A 13,213-nucleotide genomic window follows, 5' to 3' on the forward strand; every position below is an offset into this window, starting at 1 on the left:
ATATAAGAATTTAAGTCATTCCAGGAGGGAGGTTTCTATTAATAAAATTTTTATTAACACACAGAATTTAAAGCTATTACATGTAAAAACTAAATACTTTCTTGTATGATTTCTTGTTTATTTTTATTGCATTTCTTCTAGACTAGGTGCCTATTGCCACAAAGACAGGAATTATTTGCTATTTGGGCGCTTGACTCAGAATGCAAAACGTGCCTTGCAAATGTGTCTCACGCGGAAATGGTGAACACTATCATCGTGGTAGCTAGCTCAGGGGTGAAGCAAACATGAGGGTCTGAGTTAGCCACCTAGAAATCTGCAAGTGGTCACTCACATTTGTCGTCCAGTACTGATGAGGAAAGGTGGGAGATTCCTGGCTTCACTGGCCAGCCTGTCTTAACGTACTCGGCCAGTTCCAGACCACAGAGAGACCTGGTCTCAAAACAAAGGTGGGCAATGTCCTGAGGGGCAACATCTGAAGTTGACCTCTGGCCTCTTCTGGCCTCCATACACACACACATGTACACACACACACGCACAACACACATATGCGTGCACATACACAGACACACACACTTAATAGTATAAAGAGCTTGCAAGGAGCAAATGTGCTGTTTAGATGTTGCACACCCTGATTAAATAATTAAGATGAGCATCATTGCTGAACTTTGCAGATGGAGGTTTGGCCCACCTGAGATGCAGACTGCTGGCAATGGACAATCAGGCTCAAAGTTACACACGGAGAAACTGGAGATCACATCTGTGGAATTCTCTTACATGGCATTAAGATGTTGCCAAGGGAAGCATTTCTGTCTAATAAAAGAATAGATATTTAAGTGTATATGGAGGCACACATTATGCCATAGTTCATCTCCATGCCTCCTTAAAAATCCAGACTCATTGAATTATGGTAAATGTTACTGAGGAAAAAGATTGACCAGAAATAAGGTACACGCCCATGACTCCATCCCTCAAGAAGAACTAGGTTAACCAGTCCCTGGAATTCTTTGTGTTTATCTGGAGCACGGCTTTGTACTCACCTTGAAATCCTGGAGCCAAATTTAGAATCTTTTCAGTAATGAGTCTCATTGAGGCTGTCTTAAAAAATCTCTCTTCTCTCGCTCTCTCCCTCTTTCTGTCTGTCTCTCTATCTCTGTCAATATCAGTCTCTATTTCTATGTCTCTGTCTCTGTCTCTGTTTCTGTCTGTGTCTGTCTATCTGTCTCTGTCTCTCTCCCTCCCTCTTTCTGTCCTCTCTCTGATTTTAGGACATTTGGTCTTGATTCACTTGTTAAGTCTGTGCTGTTGTTTTGCAGGGAAGCATCCTTGTTTTAGATTCTGGGAACCCAGAGCAGAGTCTTATCAATGCAGCAAGCACCCTGCTGCTGCTCCTCTCCCCAAACCCTAGACTCGAGAAGTGTTGACTGTGGGCTTCTCCTGTGTTCTAGATTCTGCCTTAACACAGTAATAGTGATCTGTTTTTCCACACCGGGAATTGGAAGTGGTCATCATTGCCAATCTAGAGAACTAATATAGAGATGGGGGTGTTACTGCAAATGCTGACAGATTGATGCATAAACACATTTGCTGAAATATACGCTTATATGCCGAACATTCCTTTTTCGGGCATAGTAAATCCAGTTAGAAGTAATCATCATTTCCATCCTACACAACTAATATAGAGATGCTGGTGTTACCGCAAATGTTGACAAATTGACGCATAAACACATTTGCTGGAATTTATATGCTAAGCCTTCCAGTTTTGGAAATAGTAAATCCGGAGTAGTGAAATGAAGGGAAAAGCCCACCCTCCATCTTACCCTTGTAGATGGACATTGCCATGCATTTGGGATTCTTGGGCTTTAGACATTTAGACATTTTCTACCATGTACACACATATACACATATGTATGAATGTGCTGTACATATGCATTTGTTGACCTGTGTATGTATTGTCTACATGATACCTTTAAAAAATATTTGTAGGTTATACAGCTCTATTGAGCTATAACTGACATGATAAATTGCACGTTCTGAAATTGTACAATCTGGCAAGTTTAGACACAGACATACACAACTGTGAAACTATCACCATGATGGAGATAGTGAACACATGTGTTGCTGATGTTTCCACATACTTTTGTGAAATCCTTCCCTCTTGTCTCCCACTGAGATCACCTACACTTCTCATTAAAAGTCAGTAGTGATCTCCCAGAGCTTTATACAAGGGGACCACACCAGCATGTCCTCTGCCTCATTTGGGTCTTTCATTCCCTATAACTATTTTTAAATTTATCCATTGCGGTACACATATTCGTGTGTCTGTTTCCTGTACTGTCTGAGACAGTCTCTTTTGAACATCTTTAGAAACTGGATATTTTCAATGCTTTTCCTCCTGGCATGGGATGTTTGTGTCTTCTTCCTTATTTCTCTGAGATCACCATGGCTGGAGGGAGACGGATCAACTTTAGTGATCTCAACCAATCAGTTTTTGACACCATTGATTTCTTTTATGATTATCTTCCTGTGTTCTGTTTCATTTTCTTCTGTATTAATGCTATTTCCTTTCTTCTGATATTTTTGAAATTCCTTTATTCACATTTTTTCTTAGTTTCTTAGGTGGTAATCAATGTCCTTCATCTGCATCCCTCATTCTTTTCTTATCACAGCAGCCAGCTCTGTGAGCTCCCCTCTTCCTTGCATCTTATCATTTTTGATACATGTGGGATTCCCCTTTGTATGCTGTGATTACCATTGCTTAATAAAGAAACTGCTTGGTGGGCCTATAGCAGGGCAGAACAAAGCTAGACGGGAAAAACTAAACTGAATGCTGGGAAAAAGAAGGCAGAGTCAAGAGATGCCTTGTAGCCACCAAAGGGGAAATACGTCAGCTGTCAGCTGGAACCTTGCTGGTAAGCCACAAACCTAGATATAAAATAATGGAAATGGGTTAATTCTAGATGTAACAGCTAGCTAACAATATGCTTAAGCTATTGGCCAAACAGTATTGCAAATATAGTTTCTGTGTGGTTATTTCTGGGCTGAGCAGCCAGAAACAAACAAGCAGCCTTGTACAACAAACCTGAAATGTATCTTCATTCTCTTCCTGATTTCTCCGAGTTGCATATTGGCTATTGGCTAAAGCTATATTATTTAGTCTCTAAATATGTCCATTTGTATACATATTTCTGTTATTTATTTTATAACTTAATTTGATATTGCCGTGTGATTTTTTTTTACTAATTTGCTAAAGGTATGCATTTAACTTATGCATATTTCTGTTTGTTTATACCTTTATGCTGTTGATTTTATGACTGAATTTGACTCTTGTCACGTGACATCCTCTGTAATTATTGGATGGAGAATTCTGTGTCTATTTTGTTCTATCAGTGTCAGTTATGTGACCTTGGTGACAATGTTTTTAAATCTTCGATATCCATACTTATTTTCTATCTAGTCTACAATTATTGTAATAAGAATGTTAAAATGTCTGGTTGTGATTCAAGATTCTTGTATCTTCCTTTGTATTTTCAAGTTTTCTACTCCTGCTTCAAAGCTCTGAGATTAGGACCAAAATAAGTATGTTTATTATAGTCTTAGGTAGATTGACTTTTATCACTATTAAGTGGCTCTCTTTATTCCTACACACACACACACACACACACACTACTTTGAGGAAAATAAATATAGTATCCAAGTGTGAGGGTTCAAACTTGCAGTCCCAGCACAAGGAAGAATCCTGCAGGTGGTCGGGGACACATGATACAATATTTCTTTCCAAGATGAAAGGAATTTGTTTCTGTCAGAGATCTAGAACAGACGTACAAAAACACACTTTATCTTATCGGGCCAGATAAGCTTTGAAGAGTGGTGGAAGGACCGCTGAGGGTAGAAGCTTCCTCTGATAGTAGAAGCCCCAGTGCTGCCGGCTTCCTGATGCCACAGATGTCACAAAGCCCACTCAGCAGGAGTGAAAGATGAGCTTTTGACACTTCTGTCAAAGGCAAGGAAAGCCAGGTCAAGTCCTGAGCACAGGGAGATTCCCCCAACCCCCACCATTGTAAAAGTGCCAAATGAATTTATTATGATGTTAGCACAGCTGAGGTTTTCTTCCCAGAGGAACATTCTTGGAGAGGGAGTCATGAATTGGTGATTTGTTGCAGATGCTACTCGGTTTTGCTTTCTTACACAGATATGCCTTAAATTTTCATTACATTTTCTGTCCTCCAACCTCTGCAACACCTGACTCATCTTTGACTTTAAGACACTTGGTCTTGAGACACTTATTAAGTTTGTGCTTTTCTTTCTGGGTTGTATCTTTGACTGTTTGTTTTCGATGCTAAGATGATGTTGAAGAAGGTGTGTGTGTGTGCACGCGCGCATGGGCTTGCGTGTGTCTATGCATGAGCACATACGGCAGAATACCTGTGGAGGCCAGAGGAAGCTTGAGGAGAAGTTAGTGTTTTTCTTCTATCATATTGGTTTGGGGGATGTAACTCAGGTTGTCATCCTCAGAAATGTCTTTGATTGTTTCTGGTTTCATTAAGGAGAACTCTCGCTTTCTTTTATCCTTCCTTCCTTTCTTCTGAATTTTTGAGGTGGGGTTTTTCTGTGTAACAGTCCTAGCTGTCCTGGAACTAGCTCTTTTAGACCAGGCTGGTCTCAAACTCACAGAGACCCGCCTGACTCTGCCTCCCAAGTGCTGGCATTAAAGGTGTGTGCCACCACTGCCCAGCTAAGGAGAGCTAGCTTTAAGAGGTACAGTTCTTATTACTGGATGGAAAATGAGGGTACATCAGATGGGTACCTTCAGATCTGAGAAAACTTTACAAGGTAACTGGGCTAGACCCTCCCTGCGAGGTGGACATGCTACAGCAGTTTCGGAGAGCCATATTTTCCAAAGGCTTTACAAATAGACGCATGTGAAAGACACACAGAGCTACTTAGGTTTCTCATATATTTTTTTTTTCAGCATGACCTTTCAATGTTAGCCCTGGAAGACCTCAATACTGGTCTCTCTGGATTTTGATGAGAGCCTTGAAAATATTCATTTAGACAGTACCAAATACGTAATTGTGAAGAATTGATAAAAACCGTTCTGAAGATAAATAACCACAGCAGAGATGGGCCAGATATTTAAACAATATTATTGTCATACTCGTATGACAGTTAGCAGTATCAAGAGATCTAGAATGAAGGTAGAACCATAGGTCAGCCACATCAGCAGATGGGGTAAACTTCCCTTCACGAGGTAAGGCTATCATATTAGCTTTGCACTCTGTTGTGTGCTAAACCCCATGGATGGCAAAGAGAATCTTGGGGAGGAAAGGATTTATTTCATCTTATATTTCTCTGTCACAGTCCATCATCGAGGGAAGCCAGGACAGGAGCTCAATCAGGAACCAGCAGGCAAAAACTGAAGCAGAGGCCATGGAGATTGCCGCTTGTTGATGCGCTCTCCATGTTCGTTCAGTTTGCTTTCTTAAACCATCCTGAACCACCTGTCAAGGGGTGATGCCACTCCCAGTGCTGGCTATTTCCACATCAGTAATTAAATGAGAAGATGCCCTAAAGCTTTGTCCAGAGGCCACTATGATAGAGGCATTTCTCATTTGAGGTTTTTCTTCCCAGATGATTCAAGCTCGAGTCAAGTTGACGCAAAGCAAAGCAAAACAAAACAAAACAAAAAAATGCCTATCCAACACAACTCTACTTTGACAACAATCCACTTTCAATTTTTAAAAGAGATTTTGGTTGTTGCAAATATCTTAGTTTGAACCCTAAATTTTTGCACTTATGGAGTATCGCTCCCCATACGCAAGTTTGCCTCATATGAGGCCGAGAATGTGTCTCATCCTTGTGTGTCTTTGAGTGTCTACCTACTGTTGGTCCTATCAGTGAGTGCTGTGGGATCAATTGCTTGTCTGGGTTTCTCCACCCTCTAGCGATGGAGAATAAGCGGTAGCTGACTCTGCATACAGTCACACTCTACGTGGAAGCGTGGAGTAAGTAATTGGGTTCTGACGTCATTTGCTTGGTGTCTTTGCAGCTTTTGTTTATGATGCCCATAACTGCAGAGTAGATTTTGTTAAAATTAGGGCAACTGGTTTCTCCACACCAGGACAAAAGACTTGAGTGAGATCAAAACCCAGGCGCTACCTCAAACTTGTTATTGACCTGACCAGATGTGACTTCTGCTTCGTTTTCAAACAAGCCCTAGAAGTTTTTATTTTGTTTGTTTGTTTCAGTTTTTAAAAAGTAGTTGTGCCAAGTGAAATGAAATATCCACATATGGGACAGAAAACCTTTAGTATTTATTAATGTAGGTTTTCAATGAATAAAAGAAAAACCAGGTTGTATCAAAAACTCATACTCTTTCTCCATATGGAGGACTTTGGTGATTACACATCCCTATGGTTCAAAAGCTACTATTGTTTCAGAAAAACAATTGCATAGAAAATTAAAGTCTGCCTATATCCAGTATTCTAGAACCCCTAGAGTTAATCCATAACATCCTTATTACAAGGATTTGAGAGGCCATTTGCAATCAGGTGGAAAGAGCCCAGTTATGGGGGCTTTGGATTTGGTCTCTGCTTGTGCGAGCCAGTGGTCTGGGTAAGATAATTCCCCTCTGAGCATCCTGTCAGTCTGTGGAGATGGCAAGGGATTCTGTGAGCCAAATCAGCGTGCAAAGAGCTGGTTGTACACACGGGCGTACAAAGAGCTGGTTGTACACACGGGCGTACCTGATGTGTGCCAGAGTCTCCTAAACCCTGACCCAGAAGTGTCACCTGAAAAACGAGCTGCAGTTGAGTGCAGAGCACAGCTGTGGGGAATTCACGTCTGTCTACCTGCTCTGTAAGGACAGCGAGAGATCTAACACCTAACAGGAATCAGACTGGCTCTCCTGAGTCCCCACCAAGGAACGCAAGACACAGTTTAGACAATCTGTGAAGAATCCTGGAGATAAGGCTAAAACTGGAAGTACGTTGCACCGAATCTCTCTAAAACAGGGGAACCAGCAAGGATGGTAAGAGCTGTTTTTTAGTTACCAGAGTCAGTTTCTGTCTTTCAGTAACTGGGTTCCTGTATCTTAACTGATAAGAAAACGGGGAGGTTTTTAAAGACAGGGTGACTACTATATTTGCATAATGCTATTAGAGAAGCTACCTTTTAGAGCTGAGACGTTTTGATGGTGGGGAGCTGAGGAAGAAAGATCCCTAGGATGTCTGGCTAGTGGTGAGTGCCTTTGAAGTGCTTTTTTAAAAAAATCAAAACTAGGTTTATTTCAAAGGGGAAAGCCTTTTCCAATTCAACTTTAGGTTAAAGGTAGTAATTACTACCAATTACTACCAACTTTGCTTGTGAGAGAAACAGTATTAGTAGTAGGGGAAAAACAAGTTATGCTGGGCAGTGGTGGCTCACACCTTTAATCCCAACACAGAGGCAGAGGCAGGTGGATCTCTGTGAGTTCGAGGCCAGCCTGGTCTACATAGTGAGTTCCAGGACAGCTTCACAGAAAAACCCTGTCTCAAAAACCAAAACAGCAGCAAAAACCAAGTTATGGGTGTTAAAATCGAGATCCTGAATTCTGATATTTGAGGTGGGATTTTGGTCTAAACTATTGTGAGGGACCGGGATAAAGGTGTGGAAGGTTGGGAAACTTTAGAGCATACCTCTAGAGTTTGCATGGGTTCCTGGGTCATCCACGAAACCCACATGATGCTAGAAATGAAGTAATGGAGCGTTCCTGGCTGGAAGTGTTGTGTGAGAGGCTGTGGGGTAGGGAGGGGGGATGCAAGAGGGCAGTGAAGGATGGAGAGGATGTGGGATGGTGAGGACCATTCTATCTGGGAGTCAGGGAATCACCAAGGAATCTTGCCTTTGTTCTGATGCCTGTTTTGACACCCTGGTTGACAGCCCCATCTTGCCTTGCTGAAGGTGTCCAGAAGAGTGGGTTCAGAAAAATATGTCTGAACTGGCCCTAAAACATTCCCACTAGAGATTTGTTTTCCATTGTGATTTTTTTTTCAGACATTAAAAACAAACAAGAAAGCAAATAAGAAGTGTACCTCTCTGTATCTGCGAGTCTCTTAGCAGGTTTTCAAGCCAGACTATGGGCATACTACTGCCTCCAATCCCTTACAAACATCTGAACCCACCTAGACCATTATCTATGAATAGTAGCCGAGACAGACAATCCACACTTATGCCAATCTGCATTTAAGCCCTTTTTCTTGTCCACTATGGGGTTGTGGTAGTGTTTGAACCTAGGACCTCATGCATGTTGGTCAAGTGTTCTATCACTGAGCCACTCCACACCCCAGTGTTTCACCCCTGTTCTTGTACTTATTTGCTGTAGAACTCGAGGCAGCTGGATTTTCTTTGTTAATTCTTGGGTTCCTTCTCTAGAAAGCGAGCAAGTCGGAGCTCACACCAAAAAGCTCAGCGGGTGGTTTCTAAAGATGAAGTAGGTGTAGAATCCTTAGTGTTGTGCTAAGAGTGAATGCTAACTGCTGTCAGAGTTCATTGCTAGTATTTCTTCCCTTTCCTGCTCTGGCCATGTTCATATATTTGTCCAGCTATCTGGGTGCTGGGGATGCTAGTTTGATTGCTACAGATCTCTCAGAGGAGAACGGGGTTCTCCACGTTGCTACGTGTTATGCTGGTGACGGAACGAGTTTGGTCCTAAGGTGTTTTCCTACCTGGGTGCCTACGTATTTGTGGACGCACAGCTCAACTGACACTGTAGGAAGAGTGATGAGCAGGAGGGATGTGTCTCTGGTTTTAAGATCCCCAATGATAGAAATATTTATTAACCACACACTAGTACAAGCTAATAAATAGATGGATTCTGATTCTTTTAAATGTTTGAATGTTTATCTGCCGTATTTTTGTTGGTCCTTCCTTCCCTCCCTCCCTCCCTCCCTCCCTCCCTCCCTCCCTCCCTCCCTCCTTCCTTCCTTCCTTCCTTCCTTCCTTCCTTCCTTCCTTCCCCCTTTCACCTTCACCTCTTCCCATTTTCCTGTGTCTATCTTCTTCTATCCATCTCTCTCTCGTCCTTCCCTTTTCTTTTGAGACAGAGCTGTGCTACATAGCCCAGGCTGGCCTTGAACAGGTGATTCTCCTGCCCCTGTCTCTCAAGTATAATGCTACAGTGCTGGCTCCTTTCTCTTTATGCATACATGTTCTAGACAGTGGGGATATAGCTCAGTGATCAAGCACATGCTTAGCGTATCTGATGACCCCTAAAACCTCCAGTGTCCCCAGATAAAACCAATCCAAATGAAAATAATCTAGTCTCTCTTTATACAATGGTGTCCTAACTAATTGTAAAGAGGACAGATTTTCAAAGCAAATGTACTTTCCTAAATGCCAAAGAGTTGGGTATTATCCTGTTGTATGTCCCTTTACACTATGAAGCAAATATGTTTCCTGCCTCTACACTTATTTTTATCCTTCCTCTTGATGTCCTTAAGAATATTTTCATCACTCAGAATATTCTAGAACGTACATCAAAACACAGACCTGTGGCTAAAATCTGCTCTGGTTTCCATCCACTGAATTAGTGTGAATATACTCAGGACTCAAGAGATTTGACCTTGGCAATTCTCTGATTTGTGTTTTTGTCTCCACTGTTCCTTGCTTCATGGGGCCTCTCTGATACTCAGATCTGGGCTCCAGGTTGGCCTGGTCCTCCTGTCTGGGCTGCGCTTTTGTAGCTTTCTAAAGCACACTTTCCCAGGCAGCCTTCTCAGACAGTCTGTCTTAAAGTCACATCCCTCTAACCGCTCCCGTTCCCTTCCTCCTTAAGTGTAGCACGACCTAAATCTTTTATCAGCACCTTTAACTTATCTATTTGTTTATTATCTCTTCCTTCTAGGGTATAAGCTTGACAAAAGCAGGTAGCTTTGTATTCCTCTGCTCTTTCTAGCACATTCCTATAGCTCCAGTATCTGAAGCAATGATCTTTGTCTAACCCCATAGCAATCTGAGGTTCAACATGCTGAGGTTGAAAGCCCGTTTGATGCAGAATTGGTGGGTTTCACTGTACAGAATATTAGAGCACAGAAACCCTTACTTACCCATGAGTTACTAGCCCTGCTCAGTCCTCTGAATATTCCCTATGAATGTCCCTTGGGACCCCCTCAAAGTCTGTGAGCTATAGACTTGACCTGGCTCTCTTTCAATGACTCCTATCTCCTTCCGTCCCCTATTATTTTATAGCATTTATTTCCACATATTTTACTTATATATGTATGGAGTCACTAAAAGGGAATAGTGGTTTTCATTAAGGTGTGTCTTCTACCTCAATCAACCCAGTTTAGGAAGTATCCAGATTGTACCCAGAGGTTCATCTCTTAGCTGGTTCTAACTCTTCTAAGGCTGCCACTCAGTATTAGCCACCACAATGCCGAGGGTCACAGACGTGACTTAGGAAGGTACCGTGGTAGAAATAGATGAGCCACTCTCTCTTAAGGCAGCATGTCCTATTTAGAACCACAGATCCCTCAAGCATTATATCTCCCAAACAAAGTAAATTATAGAAATCAAAGTGAATCTGGGCCACAGAAGCATCAACATGTATAGAAAATAAGCACGTATACATTTCAATGACTTATTATGGAAATGAAGATTTGGAAGAAAATCATATTATTATTAGTGTACAATGTAAAGAAATTAATCTATGATTTACCAGTTACATTAAAAATAACCTGAGATCAAACAACTCCAGTGGGATGAGTTTAGTAATTGATAGATGCTGTGCTAGGCATCTCTGGAGCCGCAAAGCTAATAGATACATGTCCTTCTACCTAGCCTCTCCCATTCTGAACCCTCTTTTTCTTTCCAAACTGACTGATGCAAGTACGGAATCCATAAGTCATTCTGACAAGCTTAAACATGAGGAATTGATACGATCATCTTGAAGCTGATCCTTAAGAATCACAGGTTGAAAACCGAGGCAGGATTTCTAAGATAGTAAAGGCCCAGTGTCTCACTGCGCCGCCCTTCAGCGTGTCAGCAGATGGACGAGACCTGTCTTTGACTGTGGAGAGTTGTCACTCTGGCCTATCAGTGCTTGTGCGGTGGACTTGGCAAGTGTTTCTAAGGCCATCTTTACTTTCATCTAAGAACCCGAAAACAAATCGGGCTGACTGCTCTTAATTTTAAGTGGAAAACTGAAAACTGAATGGTAAGGAAAAACCTACTCAAAGGTTTCAAGAGGGAAATTACTGACCAAGAGGGGCTGGCGAGGAAGCTCAAAAGGTGGGGTACTTGTCCCAACCTGTCAACCGGAGTCCAATCCCCAGTCCTCATATAAAGGTGGAAGTCATAAATCAACTCCATCAAAGTCACCCTTTGGCCATCCTGTGATATCGCATCATATACAACGATAATGACAATCAATTAATCGCATAAATCAAGAGCATTCATCCTAGAACATCCTATTCATGGAATTTTTATTAAAAGAGTTACCGTTTCCTCCTGAGACTAAGAGAGCTGATAAAGTGCGGCTGAGATCACCAGTGGAGCTTCTCACGCTGTGACAGATCCTAGAAATGACTCCAGTACCATGACCTCCTGTCACACATGGAGAAGAAAGTCTCCAGTCTGGCAATAGTAAAATAACCGGTTGAATGAAATTCGGCCCTGCCTCTGCCCACTGAGCTCACTCCAGCACAGGCTACGTTTCTTCTTTCCAGGAAACAGACCCTTGTCCACTGCCCATCTCCAGGAAAATGTTCATGCGGTGTCAATATCCACCGTGATAATCTCTGGTCCCCATTGCTCAGCATCACATAAAGATAACAATACTGTCCTGTAGTTGCTGTCTTTTGCTTGGGAGATCTTGGGAAAGAGCTTGTTACTTTAACCTTGAAACAATTCCATATTTTTAGAACATGCTGTCTTTAATATTCACCAGCTCATCGTGTCTTTATACCAGTAATTCCTGCCTCATATCACTGTCTGTTTATCCTTTTTCTTTACCAATTCTGTTGATAGACTTCTGAGTCATTTTCAGATTTGGCATTATGGATAGGGCTCATTTGGGGACACGTGATTCAATTTTCTAGGAATTCAAGGGCTGAGGAACAAGGCAGATGTTTCCCAGCCATATTATCTTGTTCATCGTAGTTCATCTAATATGCAAAATATATATACTTTACACTTGAAGTCTGAAAGGTTTCCACAAATGTGTAAACTAGGGACCTCATATCGATTAAAAAGTCACCCCATGTATTCTCACATCCTCCTCTGTAGATAACCATCCCCTCTCATCTCCTGCACCACCGAATCCTTTGTAGCTTCTGAAACACCATATCTGTGGGTGACGCAGCATAGGCCCAGTTTCTTTCATTCAGTAGGATGCTTCTCGGATTAATTTGTGTTGCACAAATTGGCGATTTATTCTTTCTTATTACTAAGCCGTGTTCTGCGAACACTGATGGTTGTTCGTGTACGTATTGGTAGACGTTGCTGTATGTCCGGTGTTTGTTATATAAATCAAGCCACTGTGAACACCCATGGAGCAATCCTTTTGTACGTAAGCATTTTTATTTCTCTTAGGTTACTCCATGAGGGAGTTCCTGGACTCTGCAGCCAAGGTTTATTCAGAAATGACTGAATTGTGTTGCAGTCACTGTGTGACTCTGCAGTAGACATGCCAAGTCTGAGAGCAATGGCTGCATATAGCCTTGCCAACACTTGGGACTGCTAATGGTTTTTTAAATCTTGCATGTGAAATAGAGTTCTATAGTGTTTTGCTTACATTACATCTGTAACAACGGACAGCTCCGAGGATTTGTCTTCATGAGTTTATTGTCAAATGATGAGGTTTTTCTTTTGTTAAATTTGCCTTAGACCTTTTTCTCTCTTTTGAATTGACCGCTGCCATTTCTTCATATTGGTTTAAAAGAGAATTTTATGAATTCTAGGGTAGACAAGTCATTCTTCAGATGTGTGGATTTCATATATCAGAAACTCTGGGTTAGCATATTTATGTTTCCGTCTTTTTTGAAGAACAGACAATCTAACCTTGGTGAAGTCCATGGTACTCATTTTTCTTTCATGATTAATGAAATCATTGTGTGTGTCTGGTTTAAGTTTTTTTTCTGTACTAAGTTATGGAGATTTTATGTCTTGAGTCTATTTCGAGGTGATCCTTCTGGTCCCTATGTCTAATTCTAGGCCAACACCACACTGCTATGGTTAT

General features: G+C 41.6%; 1 protein-coding gene across 2 annotated transcripts in view; it reads left to right on the top strand.

The window, feature by feature from the left end:
- Il1rl1 (interleukin 1 receptor like 1) overlaps positions 1-13,213 on the top strand; it is a 45,590-nt gene that overhangs the window by 13,550 nt on the left and 18,827 nt on the right. The window contains exon 1 of one of the 2 annotated variants that reach the window (XM_057751242.1): positions 7,185-7,236. The exons of the other annotated variant lie outside the window; for it this stretch is intronic. The gene's annotated coding sequence lies outside the window, so the exon portion shown is untranslated. Of the gene's footprint in view, positions 1-7,184; positions 7,237-13,213 lie in introns of those variants that run through there. 2 annotated transcript variants of the gene reach the window in all.

This window comes from Chionomys nivalis, chromosome 19 (genome assembly GCF_950005125.1).
Source record: "Chionomys nivalis chromosome 19, mChiNiv1.1, whole genome shotgun sequence".
In the NCBI taxonomy this organism is placed as follows: domain Eukaryota; kingdom Metazoa; phylum Chordata; class Mammalia; order Rodentia; family Cricetidae; genus Chionomys; species Chionomys nivalis.